The sequence below is a fragment of the Rhinoderma darwinii genome, chromosome 4, assembly GCF_050947455.1.
Source record: "Rhinoderma darwinii isolate aRhiDar2 chromosome 4, aRhiDar2.hap1, whole genome shotgun sequence".
In the NCBI taxonomy this organism is placed as follows: Eukaryota; Metazoa; Chordata; class Amphibia; order Anura; family Rhinodermatidae; genus Rhinoderma; species Rhinoderma darwinii.
This window is the reverse complement of record NC_134690.1, coordinates 130,801,528-130,821,123: the sequence shown is the minus strand read 5'-3', so window position 1 is coordinate 130,821,123 and position 19,596 is coordinate 130,801,528. Positions and strand designations below refer to the sequence as shown.

The following is a 19,596-nucleotide window of genomic DNA, read 5'->3' as shown; positions in this document are numbered from 1 at the left end:
TTGAATAAAGTCAAACAGATGAGAAATAAACTTGTACTTGAATAACAAAATGACTTGTATATTCGGGGTGATTGCATGTACCTTTCAGTCTTCTCTCCTAATACTCAGGATGTCAGGGTGGCCGAGCGGTCCAAGGCGCCAGACTCAAGATGAAAATTCTTCCCTAATTGGGTGTTCTGGTTTCTGAAAGGAGGCGTGGGTTCAAATCCCACTTCTGACAAGTATTTTGTTCAATAAAGTCAGTCATCTCACTTCCTGGAAATAACTTCTGACTCCAGTTGCGCACCATTGTGAGACTGGGGTTACCTGAACGAGGCATGGCTCAATCCACTTCCGTTGTTTCGGTGGCATATTAGGAAGCAGCTGCCTAACCCACTTGGTAAATTTAAGTGTGTGTTGGTCTGATTCCTTTAAATATCATCCAACATGAATTAAACTCTAGCAGGTGGGAACAAGAAGGCATTTCTTTCTAGGACGGTCAGCTTTTATGTCACCCAGAAGAGCCAATGATCTTAGAGTTGAATAAAGTCAAACAGATGAGAAATAAACTTGTACTTGAATAACAAAATGACTTGTATATTCGGGGTGATTGCATGTACCTTTCAGTCTTCTCTCCTAACACTCAGGATGGCAGGATGGCTGAGCGGTCTAAGGCACCAGACTCAAGATGAAAATTCTTCCCTAGTTGGGTGTTCTGGCCTCTGAAAGGAGGTGTGGGTTCAAATCCCACTTCTAACAAGTATTTTGTTCAATAAAGTCAGTCATCTCACTTCCTGGAAATAACTTCTGACTCCAGTTGCGCACCATTGTGAGACTGGAGTTACCTGAACGAGGCATGGCTCAATCCACTTCCGTTGTTCCGGTGGCATATTAGGAAGCAGCTGCCTAACCCACTTGGTAAATGTAAGTGTGTGTTGGTCTTATTCCTTTAAATATCATCCAACATGAATTAAACTCTAGCAGGTGGGAACAAGAAGGCATTTCTTTCTAGGACGGTCAGCTTTTATGTCACCCAGAAGAGCCAATGATCTTAGAGTTGAATAAAGTCAAACAGATGAGAAATAAACTTGTACTTGAATAACAAAATGACTTGTATATTCGGGGTGATTGCATGTACCTTTCAGTCTTCTCTCCTAATACTCAGGAGGTCAGGATGGCCGAGCGGTCCAAGGCGCCAGACTCAAGATGAAAATTCTTCCCTAATTGGGTGTTCTGGTCTCTGAAAGGAGGCGTGGGTTCAAATCCCACTTCTGACAAGTATTTTGTTCAATAAAGTCAGTCATCTCACTTCCTGGAAATAACTTCTGACTCCAGTTGCGCACCATTGTGAGACTGGGGTTACCTGAACGAGGCATGGCTCAATCCACTTCCGTTGTTCCGGTGGCATATTAGGAAGCAGCTGCCTAACCCACTTGGTAAATGTAAGTGTGTGTTGGTCTTATTCCTTTAAATATCATCCAACATGAATTAAACTCTAGCAGGTGGGAACAAGAAGGCATTTCTTTCTAGGACGGTCAGCTTTTATGTCACCCAGAAGAGCCAATGATCTTAGAGTTGAATAAAGTCAAACAGATGAGAAATAAACTTGTACTTGAATAACAAAATGACTTGTATATTCGGGGTGATTGCATGTACCTTTCAGTCTTCTCTCCTAATACTCAGGATGTCAGGGTGGCCGAGCGGTCCAAGGCGCCAGACTCAAGATGAAAATTCTTCCCTAATTGGGTGTTCTGGTCTCTGAAAGGAGGCGTGGGTTCAAATCCCACTTCTGACAAGTATTTTGTTCAATAAAGTCAGTCATCTCACTTCCTGGAAATAACTTCTGACTCCAGTTGCGCACCATTGTGAGACTGGGGTTACCTGAACGAGGCATGGCTCAATCCACTTCCGTTGTTCCGTTGGCATATTAGGAAGCAGCTGCCTAACCCACTTGGTAAATGTAAGTGTGTGTTGGTCTTATTCCTTTAAATATCATCCAACATGAATTAAACTCTAGCAGGTGGGAACAAGAAGGCATTTCTTTCTAGGACGGTCAGCTTTTATGTCACCCAGAAGAGCCAATGATCTTAGAGTTGAATAAAGTCAAACAGATGAGAAATAAACTTGTACTTGAATAACAAAATGACTTGTATATTCGGGGTGATTGCATGTACCTTTCAGTCTTCTCTCCTAATACTCAGGATGTCAGGGTGGCCGAGCGGTCCAAGGCGCCAGACTCAAGATGAAAATTCTTCCCTAATTGGGTGTTCTGGTTTCTGAAAGGAGGCGTGGGTTCAAATCCCACTTCTGACAAGTATTTTGTTCAATAAAGTCAGTCATCTCACTTCCTGGAAATAACTTCTGACTCCAGTTGCGCACCATTGTGAGACTGGGGTTACCTGAACGAGGCATGGCTCAATCCACTTCCGTTGTTTCGGTGGCATATTAGGAAGCAGCTGCCTAACCCACTTGGTAAATTTAAGTGTGTGTTGGTCTGATTCCTTTAAATATCATCCAACATGAATTAAACTCTAGCAGGTGGGAACAAGAAGGCATTTCTTTCTAGGACGGTCAGCTTTTATGTCACCCAGAAGAGCCAATGATCTTAGAGTTGAATAAAGTCAAACAGATGAGAAATAAACTTGTACTTGAATAACAAAATGACTTGTATATTCGGGGTGATTGCATGTACCTTTCAGTCTTCTCTCCTAACACTCAGGATGGCAGGATGGCTGAGCGGTCTAAGGCACCAGACTCAAGATGAAAATTCTTCCCTAGTTGGGTGTTCTGGTCTCTGAAAGGAGGTGTGGGTTCAAATCCCACTTCTAACAAGTATTTTGTTCAATAAAGTCAGTCATCTCACTTCCTGGAAATAACTTCTGACTCCAGTTGCGCACCATTGTGAGACTGGAGTTACCTGAACGAGGCATGGCTCAATCCACTTCCGTTGTTCCGGTGGCATATTAGGAAGCAGCTGCCTAACCCACTTGGTAAATGTAAGTGTGTGTTGGTCTTATTCCTTTAAATATCATCCAACATGAATTAAACTCTAGCAGGTGGGAACAAGAAGGCATTTCTTTCTAGGACGGTCAGCTTTTATGTCACCCAGAAGAGCCAATGATCTTAGAGTTGAATAAAGTCAAACAGATGAGAAATAAACTTGTACTTGAATAACAAAATGACTTGTATATTCGGGGTGATTGCATGTACCTTTCAGTCTTCTCTCCTAATACTCAGGATGTCAGGGTGGCCGAGCGGTCCAAGGCGCCAGACTCAAGATGAAAATTCTTCCCTAATTGGGTGTTCTGGTCTCTGAAAGGAGGCGTGGGTTCAAATCCCACTTCTGACAAGTATTTTGTTCAATAAAGTCAGTCATCTCACTTCCTGGAAATAACTTCTGACTCCAGTTGCGCACCATTGTGAGACTGGGGTTACCTGAACGAGGCATGGCTCAATCCACTTCCGTTGTTCCGTTGGCATATTAGGAAGCAGCTGCCTAACCCACTTGGTAAATGTAAGTGTGTGTTGGTCTTATTCCTTTAAATATCATCCAACATGAATTAAACTCTAGCAGGTGGGAACAAGAAGGCATTTCTTTCTAGGACGGTCAGCTTTTATGTCACCCAGAAGAGCCAATGATCTTAGAGTTGAATAAAGTCAAACAGATGAGAAATAAACTTGTACTTGAATAACAAAATGACTTGTATATTCGGGGTGATTGCATGTACCTTTCAGTCTTCTCTCCTAATACTCAGGATGTCAGGGTGGCCGAGCGGTCCAAGGCGCCAGACTCAAGATGAAAATTCTTCCCTAATTGGGTGTTCTGGTTTCTGAAAGGAGGCGTGGGTTCAAATCCCACTTCTGACAAGTATTTTGTTCAATAAAGTCAGTCATCTCACTTCCTGGAAATAACTTCTGACTCCAGTTGCGCACCATTGTGAGACTGGGGTTACCTGAACGAGGCATGGCTCAATCCACTTCCGTTGTTTCGGTGGCATATTAGGAAGCAGCTGCCTAACCCACTTGGTAAATTTAAGTGTGTGTTGGTCTGATTCCTTTAAATATCATCCAACATGAATTAAACTCTAGCAGGTGGGAACAAGAAGGCATTTCTTTCTAGGACGGTCAGCTTTTATGTCACCCAGAAGAGCCAATGATCTTAGAGTTGAATAAAGTCAAACAGATGAGAAATAAACTTGTACTTGAATAACAAAATGACTTGTATATTCGGGGTGATTGCATGTACCTTTCAGTCTTCTCTCCTAACACTCAGGATGGCAGGATGGCTGAGCGGTCTAAGGCACCAGACTCAAGATGAAAATTCTTCCCTAGTTGGGTGTTCTGGTCTCTGAAAGGAGGTGTGGGTTCAAATCCCACTTCTAACAAGTATTTTGTTCAATAAAGTCAGTCATCTCACTTCCTGGAAATAACTTCTGACTCCAGTTGCGCACCATTGTGAGACTGGAGTTACCTGAACGAGGCATGGCTCAATCCACTTCCGTTGTTCCGGTGGCATATTAGGAAGCAGCTGCCTAACCCACTTGGTAAATGTAAGTGTGTGTTGGTCTTATTCCTTTAAATATCATCCAACATGAATTAAACTCTAGCAGGTGGGAAGAAGAAGGCATTTCTTTCTAGGACAGTCAGCTTTTATGTCACCCAGAAGAGCCAATGATCTTAGAGTTGAATAAAGTCAAACAGATGAGAAATAAACTTGTACTTGAATAACAAAATGACTTGTATATTCGGGGTGATTGCATGTACCTTTCAGTCTTCTCTCCTAATACTCAGGATGTCATGATGGCCGAGCGGTCCAAGGCGCCAGACTCAAGATGAAAATTCTTCCCTAATTGGGTGTTCTGGTCTCTGAAAGGAGGCGTGGGTTCAAATCCCACTTCTGACAAGTATTTTGTTCAATAAAGTCAGTCATCTCACTTCCTGGAAATAACTTCTGACTCCAGTTGCGCACCATTGTGAGACTGGGGTTACCTGAACGAGGCATGGCTCAATCCACTTCCGTTGTTCCGGTGGCATATTAGGAAGCAGCTGCCTAACCCACTTGGTAAATGTAAGTGTGTGTTGGTCTTATTCCTGTAAATATCATCCAACATGAATTAAACTCTAGCAGGTGGGAACAAGAAGGCATTTCTTTCTAGGACGGTCAGCTTTTATGTCACCCAGAAGAGCCAATGATCTTAGAGTTGAATAAAGTCAAACAGATGAGAAATAAACTTGTACTTGAATAACAAAATGACTTGTATATTCGGTGTGATTGCATGTACCTTTCAGTCTTCTCTCCTAATACTCAGGATGTCAGGATGGCCGAGCGGTCCAAGGTGCCAGACTCAAGATGAAAATTCTTCCCTAATTGGGTGTTCTGGTCTCTGAAAGGAGGCGTGGGTTCAAATCCCACTTCTGACAAGTATTTTGTTCAATAAAGTCAGTCATCTCACTTCCTGGAAATAACTTCTGACTCCAGTTGCGCACCATTGTGAGACTGGGGTTACCTGAACGAGGCATGGCTCAATCCACTTCCGTTGTTCCGGTGGCATATTAGGAAGCAGCTGCCTAACCCACCTGGTAAATGTAAGTGTGTGTTGGTCTTATTCCTGTAAATATCATCCAACATGAATTAAACTCTAGCAGGTGGGAACAAGAAGGCATTTCTTTCTAGGACGGTCAGCTTTTATGTCACCCAGAAGAGCCAATGATCTTAGAGTTGAATAAAGTCAAACAGATGAGAAATAAACTTGTACTTGAATAACAAAATGACTTGTATATTCGGGGTGATTGCATGTACCTTTCAGTCTTCTCTCCTAATACTCAGGATGTCAGGATGGCCGAGCAGTCCAAGGTGCCAGACTCAAGATGAAAATTCTTCCCTAGTTGGGTGTTCTGGTCTCTGAAAGGAGGCGTGGGTTCAAATCCCACTTCTGACAAGTATTTTGTTCAATAAAGTCAGTCATCTCACTTCCTGGAAATAACTTCTGACTCCAGTTGTGCACCATTGTGAGACTGGGGTTACCTGAACGAGGCATGGCTCAATCCACTTCCGTTGTTCCGGTGGCATATTAGGAAGCAGCTGCCTAACCCACTTGGTAAATGTAAGTGTGTGCTGGTCTTATTCCTGTAAATATCAACGAACATGAATTAAACTCTAGCAGGTGGGAACAAGAAGGCATTTCTTTCTAGGACGGTCAGCTTTTATGTCACCCAGAAGAGCCAATGATCTTAGAGTTGAATAAAGTCAAACAGATGAGAAATAAACTTGTGCTTGAATAACAAAATGACTTGTATATTCGGGGTGATTGCATGTACCTTTCAGTCTTCTCTCCTAACACTCAGGATGTCAGGATGGCTGAGCGGTCTACGGCGCCAGACTCAAGATGAAAATGTTTGCCTAGTTGGGTGTTCTGGTCTCTGAAAGGAGGCGTGGGTTCAAATCCCACTTCTGACAAGTATTTTGTTCAATAAAGTCAGTCATCTCACTTTCTGGAAATAACTTCTGACTCCAGTTGCGCACCATTGTGAGACTGGGGTTACCTGAACGAGGCATGGCTCAATCCACTTCCGTTGTTCCGGTGGCATATTAGGAAGCAGCTGCCTAACCCACTTGGTAAATGTAAGTGTGTGTTGGTCTTATTCCTTTAAATATCATCCAACATGAATTAAACTCTAGCAGGTGGGAACAAGAAGGCATTTCTTTCTAGGACGGTCAGCTTTTATGTCACCCAGAAGAGCCAATGATCTTAGAGTTGAATAAAGTCAAACAGATGAGAAATAAACTTGTACTTGAATAACAAAATGACTTGTATATTCGGGGTGATTGCATGTACCTTTCAGTCTTCTCTCCTAATACTCAGGATGTCAGGATGGCCGAGCGGTCCAAGGCGCCAGACTCAAGATGAAAATTCTTCCCTAATTGGGTGTTCTGGTCTCTGAAAGGAGGCGTGGGTTCAAATCCCACTTCTGACAAGTATTTTGTTCAATAAAGTCAGTCATCTCACTTCCTGGAAATAACTTCTGACTCCAGTTGCGCACCATTGTGAGACTGGGGTTACCTGAACGAGGCATGGCTCAATCCACTTCCGTTGTTCCGGTGGCATATTAGGAATCAGCTGCCTAACCCACTTGGTAAATGTAAGTGTGTGTTGGTCTTATTCCTTTAAATATCATCCAACATGAATTAAACTCTAGCAGGTGGGAACAAGAAGGCATTTCTTTCTAGGACGGTCAGCTTTTATGTCACCCAGAAGAGCCAATGATCTTAGAGTTGAATAAAGTCAAACAGATGAGAAATAAACTTGTACTTGAATAACAAAATGACTTGTATATTCGGGGTGATTGCATGTACCTTTCAGTCTTCTCTCCTAATACTCAGGATGTCAGGACGGCCGAGCGGTCCAAGGCGCCAGACTCAAGATGAAAATTCTTCCCTAATTGGGTGTTCTGGTCTCTGAAAGGAGGCGTGGGTTCAAATCCCACTTCTGACAAGTATTTTGTTCAATAAAGTCAGTCATCTCACTTCCTGGAAATAACTTCTGACTCCAGTTGCGCACCATTGTGAGACTGGGGTTACCTGAACGAGGCATGGCTCAATCCACTTCCGTTGTTCCGGTGGCATTATAGGAAGCAGCTGCCTAACCCACTTGGTAAATGTAAGTGTGTGTTGGTCTTATTCCTTTAAATATCATCCAACATGAATTAAACTCTAGCAGGTGGGAACAAGAAGGCATTTCTTTCTAGGACGGTCAGCTTTTATGTCACCCAGAAGAGCCAATGATCTTAGAGTTGAATAAAGTCAAACAGATGAGAAATAAACTTGTACTTGAATAACAAAATGACTTGTATATTCAGGGTGATTGCATGTACCTTTCAGTCTTCTCTCCTAATACTCAGGATGTCAGGATGGCCGAGCGGTCCAAGGCGCCAGACTCAAGATGAAAATTCTTCCCTAATTGGGTGTTCTGGTCTCTGAAAAGAGGCGTGGGTTCAAATCCCACTTCTGACAAGTATTTTGTTCAATAAAGTCAGTCATCTCACTTCCTGGAAATAACTTCTGACTCCAGTTGCGCACCATTGTGAGACTGGGGTTACCTGAACGAGGCATGGCTCAATCCACTTCCGTTGTTCCGTTGGCATATTAGGAAGCAGCTGCCTAACCCACTTGGTAAATGTAAGTGTGTGTTGGTCTTATTCCTTTAAATATCATCCAACATGAATTAAACTCTAGCAGGTGGGAACAAGAAGGCATTTCTTTCTAGGACGGTCAGCTTTTATGTCACCCAGAAGAGCCAATGATCTTAGAGTTGAATAAAGTCAAACAGATGAGAAATAAACTTGAACTTGAATAACAAAATGACTTGTATATTCGGGGTGATTGCATGTACCTTTCAGTCTTCTCTCCTAATACTCAGGATGTCAGGGTGGCCGAGCGGTCCAAGGCGCCAGACTCAAGATGAAAATTCTTCCCTAATTGGGTGTTCTGGTTTCTGAAAGGAGGCGTGGGTTCAAATCCCACTTCTGACAAGTATTTTGTTCAATAAAGTCAGTCATCTCACTTCCTGGAAATAACTTCTGACTCCAGTTGCGCACCATTGTGAGACTGGGGTTACCTGAACGAGGCATGGCTCAATCCACTTCCGTTGTTTCGGTGGCATATTAGGAAGCAGCTGCCTAACCCACTTGGTAAATTTAAGTGTGTGTTGGTCTGATTCCTTTAAATATCATCCAACATGAATTAAACTCTAGCAGGTGGGAACAAGAAGGCATTTCTTTCTAGGACGGTCAGCTTTTATGTCACCCAGAAGAGCCAATGATCTTAGAGTTGAATAAAGTCAAACAGATGAGAAATAAACTTGTACTTGAATAACAAAATGACTTGTATATTCGGGGTGATTGCATGTACCTTTCAGTCTTCTCTCCTAATACTCAGGATGTCAGGATGGCCGAGCGGTCCAAGGTGCCAGACTCAAGATGAAAATTCTTCCCTAATTGGGTGTTCTGGTCTCTGAAAGGAGGCGTGGGTTCAAATCCCACTTCTGACAAGTATTTTGTTCAATAAAGTCAGTCATCTCACTTTCTGGAAATAACTTCTGACTCCAGTTGCGCACCATTGTGAGACTGGGGTTACCTGAACGAGGCATGGCTCAATCCACTTCCGTTGTTCCGGTGGCATATTAGGAAGCAGCTGCCTAACCCACCTGGTAAATGTAAGTGTGTGTTGGTCTTATTCCTGTAAATATCATCCAACATGAATTAAACTCTAGCAGGTGGGAACAAGAAGGCATTTCTTTCTAGGACGGTCAGCTTTTATGTCACCCAGAAGAGCCAATGATCTTAGAGTTGAATAAAGTCAAACAGATGAGAAATAAACTTGTACTTGAATAACAAAATGACTTGTATATTCGGGGTGATTGCATGTACCTTTCAGTCTTCTCTCCTAATGCTCAGATGTCAGGATGGCCGAGCGGTCCAAGGCGCCAGACTCAAGATGAAAATTCTTCCCTAATTGGGTGTTCTGGTCTCTGAAGGGAGGCGTGGGTTCAAATCCCACTTCTGACAAGAATTTTGTTCAATAAAGTCAGTCATCTCACTTCCTGGAAATAACTTCTGACTCCAGTTGTGCACCATTGTGACACTGGGGTTACCTGAACGAGGCATGGCTCAATCCACTTCCGTTGTTCCGGTGGCATATTAGGAAGCAGCTGCCTAACCCACTTGGTAAATGTAAGTGTGTGTTGGTCTTATTCCTTTAAATATCATCCAACATTAATTAAACTCTAGCAGGTGGGAACAAGAAGGGATTTCTTTCTAGGACGGTAAGCTTTTATGTCACCCAGAAGAGCCAATGATCTTAGAGTTGAATAAAGTCAAACAGATGAGAAATAAACTTGTACTTGAATAACAAAATGACTTGTATATTCGGGGTGATTGCATGTACCTTTCAGTCTTCTCTCCTAATACTCAGGATGTCAGGATGGCCGAGCGGTCCAAGGCGCCAGACTCAAGATGAAAATTCTTCCCTAATTGGGTGTTCTGGTCTCTGAAAGGAGGCGTGGGTTCAAATCCCACTTCTGACAAGTATTTTGTTCAATAAAGTCAGTCATCTCACTTCCTGGAAATAACTTCTGACTCCAGTTGCGCACCATTGTGAGACTGGGGTTACCTGAACGAGGCATGGCTCAATCCACTTCCGTTGTTCCGGTGGCATATTAGGAAGCAGCTGCCTAACCCACTTGGTAAATGTAAGTGTGTGTTGGTCTTATTCTTTAAATATCATCCAACATGAATTAAACTCTAGCAGGTGGGAACAAGAAGGCATTTCTTTCTAGGACGGTCAGCTTTTATGTCACCCAGAAGAGCCAATGATCTTAGAGTTGAATAAAGTCAAACAGATGAGAAATAAACTTGTACTTGAATAACAAAATGACTTGTATATTCGGGGTGATTGCATGTACCTTTCAGTCTTCTCTCCTAATACTCAGGATGTCAGGATGGCTGAGCGGTCCAAGGAACCAGACTCAAGATGAAAATTCTTCCCTAGTTGGATGTTCTGGTCTCTGAAAGGAGGCGTGGGTTCAAATCCCACTTCTGACAAGTATTTTGTTCAATAAAGTCAGTGATCTCACTTCCTGGAAATAACTTCTGACTCCAGTTGCGCACCATTGTGAGACTGGGGTTACCTGAACGAGGCATGGCTCAATCCACTTCCGTTGTTCCGGTGGCATATTAGGAAGCAGCTGCCTAACCCACTTGGTAAATGTAAGTGTGTGTTGGTCTTATTCTTTAAATATTATCCAACATGAATTAAACTCTAGCAGGTGGGAACAAGAAGGCATTTCTTTCTAGGACGGTCAGCTTTTATGTCACCCAGAAGAGCCAATGATCTTAGAGTTGAATAAAGTCAAACAGATGAGAAATAAACTTGTACTTGAATAACAAAATGACTTGTATATTCGGGGTGATTGCATGTACCTTTCAGTCTTCTCTCCTAATACTCAGGATGTCAGGATGGCCGAGTGGTCCAAGGCGCCAGACTCAAGCTGAAAATTCTTCCCTAGTTGAGTGTTCTGGTCTCTGAAAGGAGGCGTAGGTTCAAATCCCACTTCTGACCAGTATTTTGTTCAATAAAGTCAGTCATCTCACTTCCTGGAAATAACTTCTGACTCCAGTTGCGCACCATTGTGAGACTGGGGTTACCTGAACGAGGCATGGCTCAATCCACTTCCGTTGTTCCGGTGGCATATTAGGAAGCAGCTGCCTAACCCACTTGGTAAATGTAAGTGTGTGTTGGTCTTATTCTTTAAATATCATCCAACATGAATTAAACTCTAGCAGGTGGGAACAAGAAGGCATTTCTTTCTAGGACGGTCAGCTTTTATGTCACCCAGAAGAGCCAATGATCTTAGAGTTGAATAAAGTCAAACAGATGAGAAATAAACTTGTACTTGAATAACAAAATGACTTGTATATTCGGGGTGATTGCATGTACCTTTCAGTCTTCTCTCCTAATACTCAGGATGTCAGGATGGCTGAGCGGTCCAAGGAACCAGACTCAAGATGAAAATTCTTCCCTAGTTGGATGTTCTGGTCTCTGAAAGGAGGCGTGGGTTCAAATCCCACTTCTGACAAGTATTTTGTTCAATAAAGTCAGTGATCTCACTTCCTGGAAATAACTTCTGACTCCAGTTGCGCACCATTGTGAGACTGGGGTTACCTGAACGAGGCATGGCTCAATCCACTTCCGTTGTTCCGGTGGCATATTAGGAAGCAGCTGCCTAACCCACTTGGTAAATGTAAGTGTGTGTTGGTCTTATTCTTTAAATATTATCCAACATGAATTAAACTCTAGCAGGTGGGAACAAGAAGGCATTTCTTTCTAGGACGGTCAGCTTTTATGTCACCCAGAAGAGCCAATGATCTTAGAGTTGAATAAAGTCAAACAGATGAGAAATAAACTTGTACTTGAATAACAAAATGACTTGTATATTCGGGGTGATTGCATGTACCTTTCAGTCTTCTCTCCTAATACTCAGGATGTCAGGATGGCCGAGCGGTCCAAGGCGCCAGACTCAAGATGAAAATTCTTCCCTAATTGGGTGTTCTGGTCTCTGAAAAGAGGCGTGGGTTCAAATCCCACTTCTGACAAGTATTTTGTTCAATAAAGTCAGTCATCTCACTTCCTGGAAATAACTTCTGACTCCAGTTGTGCACCATTGTGAGACTGGGGGTACCTGAACGAGGCATGGCTCAATCCACTTCCGTTGTTCCGGTGGCATATTAGGAAGCAGGTGCCTAACCCACTTGGTAAATGTAAGTGTGTGTTGGTCTTATTCCTTTAAATATCATCCAACATGAATTAAACTCTAGCAGGTGGGAACAAGAAGGCATTTCTTTCTAGGACGGTCAGCTTTTATGTCACCCAGAAGAGCCAATGATCTTAGAGTTGAATAAAGTCAAACAGATGAGAAATAAACTTGTACTTGAATAACAAAATGACTTGTATATTCGGGGTGATTGCATGTACCTTTCAGTCTTCTCTCCTAATACTCAGGATGTCAGGATGGCCGAGCGGTCCAAGGCGCCAGACTCAAGATGAAAATTCTTCCCTAGTTGTGTGTTCTGGTCTCTGAAAGGAGGCATGGGTTCAAATCCCACTTCTGACAAGTATTTTGTTCAATAAAGTCAGTCATCTCACTTCCTGGAAATAACTTCTGACTCCAGTTGCGCACCATTGTGAGACTGGGGGTACCTGAACGAGGCATGGCTCAATCCGCTTCCGTTGTTCCGGTGGCATATTAGGAAGCAGCTGCCTAACCCACTTGGTAAATGTAAGTCTGTGTTGGTCTTATTCCTTTAAATATCATCCAACATGAATTAAACTCTAGCAGGTGGGAACAAGAAGGCATTTCTTTCTAGGACGGTCAGCTTTTATGTCACCCAGAAGAGCCAATGATCTTAGAGTTGAATAAAGTCAAACAGATGAGAAATAAACTTGTACTTGAATAACAAAATGACTTGTATATTCGGGGTGATTGCATGTACCTTTCAGTCTTCTCTCCTAGTACTCAGGATGTCAGGATGGCCGAGCGGTCCAAGGCGCCAGACTCAAGATGAAAATTCTTCCTTAGTTGGGTGTTCTGGTCTCTGAAAGGAGGTGTGGGTTCAAATCCCACTTCTGACAAGTATTTTGTTCAATAAAGTCAGTCATCTCACTTCCTGGAAATAACTTCTGACTCCAGTTGCGCACCATTGTGAGACTGGGGGTACCTGAACGAGGCATGGCTCAATCCGCTTCCGTTGTTCCGGTGGCATATTAGGAAGCAGCTGCCTAACCCACTTGGTAAATGTAAGTGTGTGTTGCTCTTATTCCTTTAAATATCATCCAACATGAATTAAACTCTAGCAGGTGGGAACAAGAAGGCATTTCTTTCTAGGTCGGTCAGCTTTTATGTCACCCAGAAGAGCCAATGATCTTAGAGTTGAATAAAGTCAAACAGATGAGAAATAAACTTGTACTTGAATAACAAAATGACTTGTATATTCGGGGTGATTGCATGTACCTTTCAGTCTTCTCTCCTAGTACTCAGGATGTCAGGATGGCCGAGCGGTCCAAGGCGCCAGACTCAAGATGAAAATTCTTCCCTAGTTGGGTGTTCTGGTCTCTGAAAGGAGGCGTGGGTTCAAATCCCACTTCTGACAAGTATTTTGTTCAATAAAGTCAGTCATCTCACTTCCTGGAAATAACTTCTGACTCCAGTTGCGCACCATTGTGAGACTGGGGGTACCTGAACGAGGCATGGCTCAATCCACTTCCGTTGTTCCGGTGGCATATTAGGAAGCAGCTGCCTAACCCACTTGGTAAATGTAAGTGTGTGTTGCTCTTATTCCTTTAAATATCATCCAACATGAATTAAACTCTAGCAGGTGGGAACAAGAAGGCATTTCTTTCTAGGTCGGTCAGCTTTTATGTCACCCAGAAGAGCCAATGATCTTAGAGTTGAATAAAGTCAAACAGATGAGAAATAAACTTGTACTTGAATAACAAAATGACTTGTATATTCGGGGTGATTGCATGTACCTTTCAGTCTTCTCTCCTAATACTCAGGATGTCAGGATGGCCGAGCGGTCCAAGGCGCCAGACTCAAGATGAAAATTCTTCCCTAGTTGGGTGTTCTGGTCTCTGAAAGGAGCCGTGGGTTCAAATCCCACTTCTGACAAGTATTTTGTTCAATAAAGTCAGTCATCTCACTTCCTGGAAATAACTTATGAATCCAGTTGTGCACCATTGTGAGACTGGGGGTACCTGAACGAGGCATGGCTCAATCCACTTCCGTTGTTCCGGTGGCATATTAGGAAGCAGGTGCCTAACCCACTTGGTAAATGTAAGTGTGTGTTGGTCTTATTCCATTAAATATCATCCAACATGAATTAAACTCTAGCAGGTGGGAACAAGAAGGCATTTCTTTCTAGGACGGTCAGCTTTTATGTCACCCAGAAGAGCCAATGATCTTAGAGTTGAATAAAGTCAAACAGATGAGAAATAAACTTGTACTTAAATAACAAAATGACTTGTATATTCGTGGTGATTGCATGTACCTTTCAGTCTGCTCTCCTAATACTCAGGATGTCAGGATGGCCGAGCGGTCCAAGTCGCCAGACTCAAGATGAAAATTCTTCCCTAGTTGGGTGTTCTGGTCTCTGAAAGGAGGCGTGGGTTCAAATCCCACTTCTGACAAGTATTTTGTTCAATAAAGTCAGTCATCTCACTTTCTGGAAATAACTTCTGACTCCAGTTGCGCACCATTGTGAGACTGGGGTTACCTGAACGAGGCATGGCTCAATCCACTTCCGTTGTTCCGGTGGCATATTAGGAAGCAGCTGCCTAACCCACTTGGTAAATGTAAGTGTGTGTTGGTCTTATTCCTTTAAATATCATCCAACATGAATTAAACTCTAGCAGGTGGGAACAAGAAGGCATTTCTTTCTAGGACGGTCAGCTTTTATGTCACCCAGAAGAGCCAATGATCTTAGAGTTGAATAAAGTCAAACAGATGAGAAATAAACTTGTACTTGAATAACAAAATGACTTGTATATTCGGGGTGATTGCATGTACCTTCCAGTCTTCTCTCCTAATACTCAGGATGTCAGGATGGCCGAGCGGTCCAAGGCGCCAGACTCAAGATGAAAATTCTTCCCTAATTGGGTGTTCTGGTCTCTGGAAGGAGGCGTGGGTTCAAATCCCACTTCTGACAAGTATTTTGTTCAATAAAGTCAGTCATCTCACTTCCTGGAAATAACTTCTGACTCCAGTTGCGCACCATTGTGAGACTGGGGTTACCTGAACGAGGCATGGCTCAATCCACTTCCGTTGTTCCGGTGGCATATTAGGAAGCAGCTGCCTAACCCACTTGGTAAATGTAAGTGTGTGTTGGTCTTATTCCTTTAAATATCATCTAACATGAATTAAACTCTAGCAGGTGGGAACAAGAAGGCATTTCTTTCTAGGACGGTCAGCTTTTATGTCACCCAGAAGAGCCAATGATCTTAGAGTTGAATAAAGTCAAACAGATGAGAAATAAACTTGTACTTGAATAACAAAATGACTTGTATATTCGGGGTGATTGCATGTACCTTTCAGTCTTCTCTCCTAATACTCAGGATGTCAGGATGGCCGAGCGGTCCAAGGCGCCAGACTCAAGATGAAAATTCTTCCCTAGTTGGGTGTTCTGGTCTCTGAAAGGAGCCGTGGGTTCAAATCCCACTTCTGACAAGTATTTTGTTCAATAAAGTCAGTCATCTCACTTCCTGGAAATAACTTCTGACTCCAGTTGCGCACCATTGTGAGACTGGGGGTACCTGAACGAGGCATGGCTCAATCCACTTCCGTTGTTCCGGTGGCATATTAGGAAGCAGCTGCCTAACCCACTTGGTAAATGTAAGTGTGTGTTGCTCTTATTCCTTTAAATATCATCCAACATGAATTAAACTCTAGCAGGTGGGAACAAGAAGGCATTTCTTTCTAGGTCGGTCAGCTTTTATGTCACCCAGAAGAGCCAATGATCTTAGAGTTGAATAAAGTCAAACAGATGAGAAATAAACTTGTACTTGAATAACAAAATGACTTGTATATTCGGGGTGATTGCATGTACCTTTCAGTCTTCTCTCCTAATACTCAGGATGTCAGGATGGCCGAGCGGTCCAAGGCGCCAGACTCAAGATGAAAATTCTTCCCTAGTTGGGTGTTCTGGTCTCTGAAAGGAGCCGTGGGTTCAAATCCCACTTCTGACAAGTATTTTGTTCAATAAAGTCAGTCATCTCACTTCCTGGAAATAACTTATGAATCCAGTTGTGCACCATTGTGAGACTGGGGGTACCTGAACGAGGCATGGCTCAATCCACTTCCGTTGTTCCGGTGGCATATTAGGAAGCAGGTGCCTAACCCACTTGGTAAATGTAAGTGTGTGTTGGTCTTATTCCTTTAAATATCATCCAACATGAATTAAACTCTAGCAGGTGGGAACAAGAAGGCATTTCTTTCTAGGACGGTCAGCTTTTATGTCACCCAGAAGAGCCAATGATCTTAGAGTTGAATAAAGTCAAACAGATGAGAAATAAACTTGTACTTAAATAACAAAATGACTTGTATATTCGTGGTGATTGCATGTACCTTTCAGTCTGCTCTCCTAATACTCAGGATGTCAGGATGGCCGAGCGGTCCAAGTCGCCAGACTCAAGATGAAAATTCTTCCCTAGTTGGGTGTTCTGGTCTCTGAAAGGAGGCGTGGGTTCAAATCCCACTTCTGACAAGTATTTTGTTCAATAAAGTCAGTCATCTCACTTTCTGGAAATAACTTCTGACTCCAGTTGCGCACCATTGTGAGACTGGGGTTACCTGAACGAGGCATGGCTCAATCCACTTCCGTTGTTCCGGTGGCATATTAGGAAGCAGCTGCCTAACCCACTTGGTAAATGTAAGTGTGTGTTGGTCTTATTCCTTTAAATATCATCCAACATGAATTAAACTCTAGCAGGTGGGAACAAGAAGGCATTTCTTTCTAGGACGGTCAGCTTTTATGTCACCCAGAAGAGCCAATGATCTTAGAGTTGAATAAAGTCAAACAGATGAGAAATAAACTTGTACTTGAATAACAAAATGACTTGTATATTCGGGGTGATTGCATGTACCTTTCAGTCTTCTCTCCTAATACTCAGGATGTCAGGATGGCCGAGCGGTCCAAGGCGCCAGACTCAAGATGAAAATTCTTCCCTAATTGGGTGTTCTGGTCTCTGGAAGGAGGCGTGGGTTCAAATCCCACTTCTGACAAGTATTTTGTTCAATAAAGTCAGTCATCTCACTTCCTGGAAATAACTTCTGACTCCAGTTGCGCACCATTGTGAGACTGGGGTTACCTGAACGAGGCATGGCTCAATCCACTTCCGTTGTTCCGGTGGCATATTAGGAAGCAGCTGCCTAACCCACTTGGTAAATGTAAGTGTGTGTTGGTCTTATTCCTTTAAATATCATCTAACATGAATTAAACTCTAGCAGGTGGGAACAAGAAGGCATTTCTTTCTAGGACGGTCAGCTTTTATGTCACCCAGAAGAGCCAATGATCTTAGAGTTGAATAAAGTCAAACAGATGAGAAATAAACTTGTACTTGAATAACAAAATGACTTGTATATTCGGGGTGATTGCATGTACCTTTCAGTCTTCTCCCCTAATACTCAGGATGTCAGGATGGCCGAGCAGTCCAAGGTGCCAGACTCAAGATGAAAATTCTTCCCTAGTTGGGTGTTCTGGTCTCTGAAAGGAGGCGTGGGTTCAAATCCCACTTCTGACAAGTATTTTGTTCAATAAAGTCAGTCATCTCACTTCCTGGAAATAACTTCTGACTCCAGTTGTGCACCATTGTGAGACTGGGGGTACCTGAACGAGGCATGGCTCAATCCACTTCCGTTGTTCCGGTTGCATATTAGGAAGCAGCTGCCTAACCCACTTGGTAAATGTAAGTGTGTGTTGGTCTTATTCCTTTAAATATCATCCAACATGAATTAAACTCTAGCAGGTGGGAACAAGAAGGCATTTCTTTCTAGGACGGTCAGCTTTTATGTCACCCAGAAGAGCCAATGATCTTAGAGTTGAATAAAGTCAAACAGATGAGAAATAAACTTGTACTTGAATAACAAAATGACTTGTATATTCGGGGTGATTGCATGTACCTTTCAGTCTTCTCTCCTAATACTCAGGATGTCAGGATGGCCGAGCAGTCCAAGGTGCCAGACTCAAGATGAAAATTCTTCCCTAGTTGGGTGTTCTGGTCTCTGAAAGGAGGCGTGGGTTCAAATGCCACTTCTGACAAGTATTTTGTTCAATAAAGTCAGTCATCTCACTTCCTGGAAATAACTTCTGACTCCAGTTGTGCACCGTTGTGAGACTGGGGGTACCTGAACGAGGCATGGCTCAATCCACTTCCGTTGTTCCGGTTGCATATTAGGAAGCAGCTGCCTAACCCACTTGGTAAATGTAAGTGTGTGTTGGTCTTATTCCTTTAAATATCATCCAACATGAATTAAACTCTAGCAGGTGGGAACAAGAAGGCATTTCTTTCTAGGACGGTCAGCTTTTATGTCACCCAGAAGAGCCAATGATCTTAGAGTTGAATAAAGTCAAACAGATGAGAAATAAACTTGTACTTGAATAACAAAATGACTTGTATATTCGGGGTGATTGCATGTACCTTTCAGTCTTCTCTCCTAATACTCAGGATGTCAGGATGGCCGAGCAGTCCAAGGTGCCAGACTCAAGATGAAAATTCTTCCCTAGTTGGGTGTTCTGGTCTCTGAAAGGAGGCGTGGGTTCAAATCCCACTTCTGACAAGTATTTTGTTCAATAAAGTCAGTCATCTCACTTCCTGGAAATAACTTCTGACTCCAGTTGTGCACCATTGTGAGACTGGGGGTACCTGAACGAGGCATGGCTCAATCCACTTCCGTTGTTCCGGTTGCATATTAGGAAGCAGCTGCCTAACCCACTTGGTAAATGTAAGTGTGTGTTGGTCTTATTCCTTTAAATATCATCCAACATGAATTAAACTCTAGCAGGTGGGAACAAGAAGGCATTTCTTTCTAGGACGGTCAGCTTTTATGTCACCCAGAAGAGCCAATGATCTTAGAGTTGAATAAAGTCAAACAGATGAGAAATAAACTTGTACTTGAATAACAAAATGACTTGTATATTCGGGGTGATTGCATGTACCTTTCAGTCTTCTCTCCTAATACTCAGGATGTCAGGATGGCCGAGCGGTCCAAGGCGCCAGACTCAAGATGAAAATTCTTCCCTAGTTGGGTGTTCTGGTCTCTGAAAGGAGGCGTGGGTTCAAATCTCACTTCTGACATGTATTTTGTTCAATAAAGTCAGTCATCTCACTTCCTGTAAATAACTTCTGACTCCAGTTGTGCACCATTGTGAGACTGGGGTTACCTGAACGAGGCATGGCTCAATCCACTTCCGTTGTTCCGGTGGCATATTAGGAAGCAGCTGCCTAACCCACTTGGTAAATGTAAGTGTGTGCTGGTCTTATTCCTGTAAATATCATCCAACATGAATTAA

At 42.9% G+C, this 19,596-nt stretch overlaps 32 non-coding genes across 32 annotated transcripts; all 32 read left to right on the top strand.

The window, feature by feature from the left end:
* The first annotated feature begins 111 nt into the window (after nt 1-111).
* TRNAL-CAA (transfer RNA leucine (anticodon CAA)) lies at nt 112-220 on the top strand. The gene is made up of 2 exons: nt 112-149; nt 175-220. It is a non-coding gene; the product is annotated as a tRNA-Leu (tRNA).
* A 927-nt stretch (nt 221-1,147) lies between these two features.
* Nucleotides 1,148-1,256, top strand: TRNAL-CAA (transfer RNA leucine (anticodon CAA)). Its single transcript has 2 exons — nt 1,148-1,185; nt 1,211-1,256. It is a non-coding gene; the product is annotated as a tRNA-Leu (tRNA).
* A 409-nt stretch (nt 1,257-1,665) lies between these two features.
* TRNAL-CAA (transfer RNA leucine (anticodon CAA)) lies at nt 1,666-1,774 on the top strand. The gene is made up of 2 exons: nt 1,666-1,703; nt 1,729-1,774. It is a non-coding gene; the product is annotated as a tRNA-Leu (tRNA).
* A 409-nt stretch (nt 1,775-2,183) lies between these two features.
* Nucleotides 2,184-2,292, top strand: TRNAL-CAA (transfer RNA leucine (anticodon CAA)). Its single transcript has 2 exons — nt 2,184-2,221; nt 2,247-2,292. It is a non-coding gene; the product is annotated as a tRNA-Leu (tRNA).
* Nucleotides 2,293-3,219: 927 nt separating this feature from the next.
* On the top strand, nt 3,220-3,328 carry TRNAL-CAA (transfer RNA leucine (anticodon CAA)). Its single transcript has 2 exons — nt 3,220-3,257; nt 3,283-3,328. It is a non-coding gene; the product is annotated as a tRNA-Leu (tRNA).
* A 409-nt stretch (nt 3,329-3,737) lies between these two features.
* On the top strand, nt 3,738-3,846 carry TRNAL-CAA (transfer RNA leucine (anticodon CAA)). The gene is made up of 2 exons: nt 3,738-3,775; nt 3,801-3,846. It is a non-coding gene; the product is annotated as a tRNA-Leu (tRNA).
* Nucleotides 3,847-4,773: 927 nt separating this feature from the next.
* Nucleotides 4,774-4,882, top strand: TRNAL-CAA (transfer RNA leucine (anticodon CAA)). The gene is made up of 2 exons: nt 4,774-4,811; nt 4,837-4,882. It is a non-coding gene; the product is annotated as a tRNA-Leu (tRNA).
* A 409-nt stretch (nt 4,883-5,291) lies between these two features.
* TRNAL-CAA (transfer RNA leucine (anticodon CAA)) lies at nt 5,292-5,400 on the top strand. The gene is made up of 2 exons: nt 5,292-5,329; nt 5,355-5,400. It is a non-coding gene; the product is annotated as a tRNA-Leu (tRNA).
* Nucleotides 5,401-5,809: 409 nt separating this feature from the next.
* Nucleotides 5,810-5,918, top strand: TRNAL-CAA (transfer RNA leucine (anticodon CAA)). Its single transcript has 2 exons — nt 5,810-5,847; nt 5,873-5,918. It is a non-coding gene; the product is annotated as a tRNA-Leu (tRNA).
* A 409-nt stretch (nt 5,919-6,327) lies between these two features.
* TRNAL-CAA (transfer RNA leucine (anticodon CAA)) lies at nt 6,328-6,436 on the top strand. The gene is made up of 2 exons: nt 6,328-6,365; nt 6,391-6,436. It is a non-coding gene; the product is annotated as a tRNA-Leu (tRNA).
* Nucleotides 6,437-6,845: 409 nt separating this feature from the next.
* Nucleotides 6,846-6,954, top strand: TRNAL-CAA (transfer RNA leucine (anticodon CAA)). Its single transcript has 2 exons — nt 6,846-6,883; nt 6,909-6,954. It is a non-coding gene; the product is annotated as a tRNA-Leu (tRNA).
* A 409-nt stretch (nt 6,955-7,363) lies between these two features.
* On the top strand, nt 7,364-7,472 carry TRNAL-CAA (transfer RNA leucine (anticodon CAA)). Its single transcript has 2 exons — nt 7,364-7,401; nt 7,427-7,472. It is a non-coding gene; the product is annotated as a tRNA-Leu (tRNA).
* A 409-nt stretch (nt 7,473-7,881) lies between these two features.
* On the top strand, nt 7,882-7,990 carry TRNAL-CAA (transfer RNA leucine (anticodon CAA)). The gene is made up of 2 exons: nt 7,882-7,919; nt 7,945-7,990. It is a non-coding gene; the product is annotated as a tRNA-Leu (tRNA).
* A 409-nt stretch (nt 7,991-8,399) lies between these two features.
* On the top strand, nt 8,400-8,508 carry TRNAL-CAA (transfer RNA leucine (anticodon CAA)). Its single transcript has 2 exons — nt 8,400-8,437; nt 8,463-8,508. It is a non-coding gene; the product is annotated as a tRNA-Leu (tRNA).
* Nucleotides 8,509-8,917: 409 nt separating this feature from the next.
* Nucleotides 8,918-9,026, top strand: TRNAL-CAA (transfer RNA leucine (anticodon CAA)). Its single transcript has 2 exons — nt 8,918-8,955; nt 8,981-9,026. It is a non-coding gene; the product is annotated as a tRNA-Leu (tRNA).
* Nucleotides 9,027-9,434: 408 nt separating this feature from the next.
* Nucleotides 9,435-9,543, top strand: TRNAL-CAA (transfer RNA leucine (anticodon CAA)). Its single transcript has 2 exons — nt 9,435-9,472; nt 9,498-9,543. It is a non-coding gene; the product is annotated as a tRNA-Leu (tRNA).
* A 409-nt stretch (nt 9,544-9,952) lies between these two features.
* On the top strand, nt 9,953-10,061 carry TRNAL-CAA (transfer RNA leucine (anticodon CAA)). The gene is made up of 2 exons: nt 9,953-9,990; nt 10,016-10,061. It is a non-coding gene; the product is annotated as a tRNA-Leu (tRNA).
* A 925-nt stretch (nt 10,062-10,986) lies between these two features.
* TRNAL-CAA (transfer RNA leucine (anticodon CAA)) lies at nt 10,987-11,095 on the top strand. Its single transcript has 2 exons — nt 10,987-11,024; nt 11,050-11,095. It is a non-coding gene; the product is annotated as a tRNA-Leu (tRNA).
* Nucleotides 11,096-12,020: 925 nt separating this feature from the next.
* TRNAL-CAA (transfer RNA leucine (anticodon CAA)) lies at nt 12,021-12,129 on the top strand. Its single transcript has 2 exons — nt 12,021-12,058; nt 12,084-12,129. It is a non-coding gene; the product is annotated as a tRNA-Leu (tRNA).
* Nucleotides 12,130-12,538: 409 nt separating this feature from the next.
* On the top strand, nt 12,539-12,647 carry TRNAL-CAA (transfer RNA leucine (anticodon CAA)). Its single transcript has 2 exons — nt 12,539-12,576; nt 12,602-12,647. It is a non-coding gene; the product is annotated as a tRNA-Leu (tRNA).
* A 409-nt stretch (nt 12,648-13,056) lies between these two features.
* Nucleotides 13,057-13,165, top strand: TRNAL-CAA (transfer RNA leucine (anticodon CAA)). Its single transcript has 2 exons — nt 13,057-13,094; nt 13,120-13,165. It is a non-coding gene; the product is annotated as a tRNA-Leu (tRNA).
* Nucleotides 13,166-13,574: 409 nt separating this feature from the next.
* TRNAL-CAA (transfer RNA leucine (anticodon CAA)) lies at nt 13,575-13,683 on the top strand. Its single transcript has 2 exons — nt 13,575-13,612; nt 13,638-13,683. It is a non-coding gene; the product is annotated as a tRNA-Leu (tRNA).
* Nucleotides 13,684-14,092: 409 nt separating this feature from the next.
* Nucleotides 14,093-14,201, top strand: TRNAL-CAA (transfer RNA leucine (anticodon CAA)). The gene is made up of 2 exons: nt 14,093-14,130; nt 14,156-14,201. It is a non-coding gene; the product is annotated as a tRNA-Leu (tRNA).
* Nucleotides 14,202-14,610: 409 nt separating this feature from the next.
* TRNAL-CAA (transfer RNA leucine (anticodon CAA)) lies at nt 14,611-14,719 on the top strand. Its single transcript has 2 exons — nt 14,611-14,648; nt 14,674-14,719. It is a non-coding gene; the product is annotated as a tRNA-Leu (tRNA).
* Nucleotides 14,720-15,128: 409 nt separating this feature from the next.
* TRNAL-CAA (transfer RNA leucine (anticodon CAA)) lies at nt 15,129-15,237 on the top strand. The gene is made up of 2 exons: nt 15,129-15,166; nt 15,192-15,237. It is a non-coding gene; the product is annotated as a tRNA-Leu (tRNA).
* A 409-nt stretch (nt 15,238-15,646) lies between these two features.
* TRNAL-CAA (transfer RNA leucine (anticodon CAA)) lies at nt 15,647-15,755 on the top strand. The gene is made up of 2 exons: nt 15,647-15,684; nt 15,710-15,755. It is a non-coding gene; the product is annotated as a tRNA-Leu (tRNA).
* Nucleotides 15,756-16,164: 409 nt separating this feature from the next.
* On the top strand, nt 16,165-16,273 carry TRNAL-CAA (transfer RNA leucine (anticodon CAA)). The gene is made up of 2 exons: nt 16,165-16,202; nt 16,228-16,273. It is a non-coding gene; the product is annotated as a tRNA-Leu (tRNA).
* Nucleotides 16,274-16,682: 409 nt separating this feature from the next.
* TRNAL-CAA (transfer RNA leucine (anticodon CAA)) lies at nt 16,683-16,791 on the top strand. Its single transcript has 2 exons — nt 16,683-16,720; nt 16,746-16,791. It is a non-coding gene; the product is annotated as a tRNA-Leu (tRNA).
* A 409-nt stretch (nt 16,792-17,200) lies between these two features.
* TRNAL-CAA (transfer RNA leucine (anticodon CAA)) lies at nt 17,201-17,309 on the top strand. The gene is made up of 2 exons: nt 17,201-17,238; nt 17,264-17,309. It is a non-coding gene; the product is annotated as a tRNA-Leu (tRNA).
* Nucleotides 17,310-17,718: 409 nt separating this feature from the next.
* On the top strand, nt 17,719-17,827 carry TRNAL-CAA (transfer RNA leucine (anticodon CAA)). Its single transcript has 2 exons — nt 17,719-17,756; nt 17,782-17,827. It is a non-coding gene; the product is annotated as a tRNA-Leu (tRNA).
* Nucleotides 17,828-18,754: 927 nt separating this feature from the next.
* TRNAL-CAA (transfer RNA leucine (anticodon CAA)) lies at nt 18,755-18,863 on the top strand. The gene is made up of 2 exons: nt 18,755-18,792; nt 18,818-18,863. It is a non-coding gene; the product is annotated as a tRNA-Leu (tRNA).
* Nucleotides 18,864-19,272: 409 nt separating this feature from the next.
* On the top strand, nt 19,273-19,381 carry TRNAL-CAA (transfer RNA leucine (anticodon CAA)). Its single transcript has 2 exons — nt 19,273-19,310; nt 19,336-19,381. It is a non-coding gene; the product is annotated as a tRNA-Leu (tRNA).
* Nucleotides 19,382-19,596: the final 215 nt, after the last annotated feature.